This window comes from Odontomachus brunneus, unplaced genomic scaffold (assembly GCF_010583005.1).
Source record: "Odontomachus brunneus isolate Ranch 3 - 2012 unplaced genomic scaffold, Obru_v1 Obru_scaffold_202, whole genome shotgun sequence".
Taxonomy (NCBI): Eukaryota; Metazoa; Arthropoda; class Insecta; order Hymenoptera; family Formicidae; genus Odontomachus; species Odontomachus brunneus.
Window position 1 is genome coordinate 391370 of NW_022639652.1, and position 3584 is coordinate 394953.

Sequence of the window (3584 nt, forward strand, 5' to 3'; positions counted from 1 at the left end):
CAACGATGTTACAAGTAACACGTTACTTTCCAACTCTGATGATAGTGTACATAATTAAGAACGGCGTACATAATTTGATACTTCGGGCCGAAGAATATACTTAATAAATAGACCGAGTATGTCCAATACTTTAGTTACTAAGCAGTTACAAGGTACAAAAAGACAGAAAAGATTATATAAATAGAGAGAAGAGGCGAAAATCGTATCTTGCTTTTTTTGAGTCGCGCGATAAAAGAAAAATGGAAATACAGATTTCATTATCTATTTTTTTCTAATTATCAGATTTTAAGTTTTATGCTCGGTCTATTCTACAACTATGAGTCGAAGCATGGATCAAATATGTACGCAGCTCTCGATTGTGTGTGTTATCTCCTCCACTGCGGTTTATGCAGAACTGCGTCTGACATTCAGTTTACGCGACGATTGTCGTGACATGGACGGCTCTATGTGTGTGTGCAGGTGGAGAGAGAAAGACGCTTGCGTGCCTGTGTCGAAATCGCGTCACTGACGGGACTACGACGGAATTTCTTTAAAAAATTTTAATGTGACTTTCATGTGATCTTAATGTTGTCACGCAAGGTCAAACTGACTTTATTGCTTTGTGTCCCGTCGAACTATGCAACTTTATAACAACTAAATTCCGCGGTGTGGGTTGTGAGAGAGTTTTTTGGATATTTTTCGTCCGCTAGAGTCTAGGTTCAATGAATGATTGACACAAACTTTCATTTTGATAAAAATAAATAACAAAAGAGTTTATTGTATATTGTTGAGTTATATATAGAGCAGTGCCGATGTTCTCGGGGTTCTTCGGTTGCCAGGTCGCGATGACAATACGCCGCGACACGGATCGCGGATCGATAGACGGAGCTTTTAGCGCGAACGCTCGGCTGGCCAAAATTCTCAGCGGGCGGTCGGGGGTGAGCGGACGCGGAGTGGTACGTGAATTCGCGTTAAATGTTCGCAGAACGATGAATCGGAGATCCCGCGCCGTCGAGTGTCGCGTGAGCGGGAAACGATCAATATCGGTGTGACGGATGCTGTGTCGTAGCACAGCGCGATAAGCGGATGCGCAGCTCGTCGTGTTATCGGTGCGGCGCATAGTGTGCTAAAAAACACATTTGGTGGACAAAATTCTGCCTTCACAAATCTGTGTCGATTTTGATGAAACTTTTTTTAAAATACTCGTGAATAGTTCTACTATAATGTCTCACTGCCAAAAATTTAAAAAAAGTAAACATAATCTCAAAAAATAACCCTAAACTCCATTACCTGTTACCCCTAATTACCTCAAACTTCATAACAGCATGGTCCGAAATTCCAGTACTCCAAACCTTCTAGTCCCATAACTCCTATACCTGATTACGCACGAGTTAAAAATTCCATAACACTAAATCCCATGACCCAAAACTCCATAACTCCATAACGGGTTCGAAGGGTAACTTGACCGGAGTTTAGCCTTAGGAGTTGAAAACGCATGACACTGTAGGCGAACGCACCTACCTACGTTTTTAAAAACCTTAGACGAGCAAATAAGCTACGAGAATGCTCAATGGAATGTAGCTAATGCACTGGCCCAGTTCTTGTCTGGAATCTCCGCTGGAAAGATCAGAAAGATACCAAAAATGCTCGGTGGAATTTGCGAACGCATGAATCCGGAGTGAACGGGAAGACAAAGTCGGAGTCAAGAAATAGGACACCCTGCATACAGCAACCGGTTATGTATCGCGGTGAATCGGCAAAAGGGCCGATTATATCAACGAGTGAAATACAACTCTAATATCCACAGCGATTCCGCCGAATCGACCGCCGCACAGTGGGATATTTAGCCCGATCTAGCTGGCCAATAGTCGAATTTTTAAATTGTTTTTATTTTTTATGAATGACAATTTTAGATAGGTAAATGTCTGCGGAATCCCTGGTGAAAATTGAAATTGGAGAATAAATAAAGTGTAAACGAAGAGTGACGGAAGTGTAAGTAAAGCGCTTACAAAGTGTAAATTGAAACATCGGAATGTAAAGCAAGCGGGTACGCTTATAAGCGCTTCACTTACACTTCCGTCACTCTTCGTTTACACTTTATTTATTCTCCAATTTCAATTTTTACCAGAGATATTGAGCTGATATGCTTTTATTCGTCCGTGGTAACATTAAGCGGTTTGATTAGTCGGAATGTGGACATTATTTGTACTGTATGCATCGATTGTCGACATTCTATAACATACGATCTTCAATAAACATTTAAAAGATCTTGGAAGTGGCAGGATGAAATTCCGTGTTATAGATTGTTTCAAAGAAAATCTAAAAATTTGTTTAGCCTATGCTCATTGTAATTGAATTGTTATTTACATAAATATATGGTTTTTAAAATAGCGTTCAATAACGTATTGTTTTATGATCTCGATGTCAAACTCGAAAGATTTAATTACACTTTCAGGTCCATTCCGGCTATGCTCCTTAGATAAAATGAAAAGACATTCTACCCGAATAGAATATCAAAAAGAAGTAGCTGCGGAAAAGTGCAGATGTATTTGTTGCAATTATTTTTGTTACTCCATCATATATAGAGTATCCCATTTTAACTTATATACCGAAATATCTTGAAAATAATACATTTCCGAAAAAAATGTTTCAAATAAAAGTTGTAGAGTTTAAAGAGAGTTATCAGGTGAGCTACTTAAATTGTGGGTCCGGGATTCATTTTGGGCTCAATAAAGCTCAATTTTAATTTTTTTAATGGAAATATTTCTTCTTATCATAGATTCATATTCTGTGGAAAAAAATGAGGAAATTTTATTCCTGATAATTTTTCGCTAAACCTCTTTCAACTGGTGCAAAATTATGTTCAAAGTTCTTATTTTGAAAATTCTGGCTAATGAAGCTCAAATCAGCGGACGATGTGTCCTTGGGGGGAACATTAAGAAATTTCTAAAAGATAATTTTATTTCTTCACTGTCAATAACTTTAATATTTACAAAAATTATTTATATGTGATATTTTCTTTTGAAAACAAACATATTTTTCCTGATATGAGATAATTTGCATGAGACGAGCGTGTAACGCTGCCGACATAAGCATAGTTTGATTGCATGATATATATTCATAAAATAGTTTAGTATTTAGATAAATAATTGTTTGTTTTGATATCAGGTTGATGATCGAATCTCGACCGATACATGTTCTCTTTTAATCTAGTGCGTTAACAGTGCATGTATCTTTATTAGGTATATTGTGCGATAGCGACAATTATAAAAAATAATTATCTTTATAATTAATTAAAAAAAAATATTTAAAATCGTTTAATTATATATTATTTTGAATCGGGTAAGTGTGCATTTGTTTAAAACAGTATAATTACAATCGTATTCATTTTAACATAATTAAAACTGTTTGAAAAAGTAATTAATTAATTTTAAAACCAATATCAATATAAGTAAAATGGATTTGTTATATTTCAAGATACATTCCAGTATTTCTTTTTACATCAATAGAGAGAAATATTAACTTTTTAATACTAATAAACACACACACACACACACACACACACACACACACACACACACACACACACACACACACATATATAT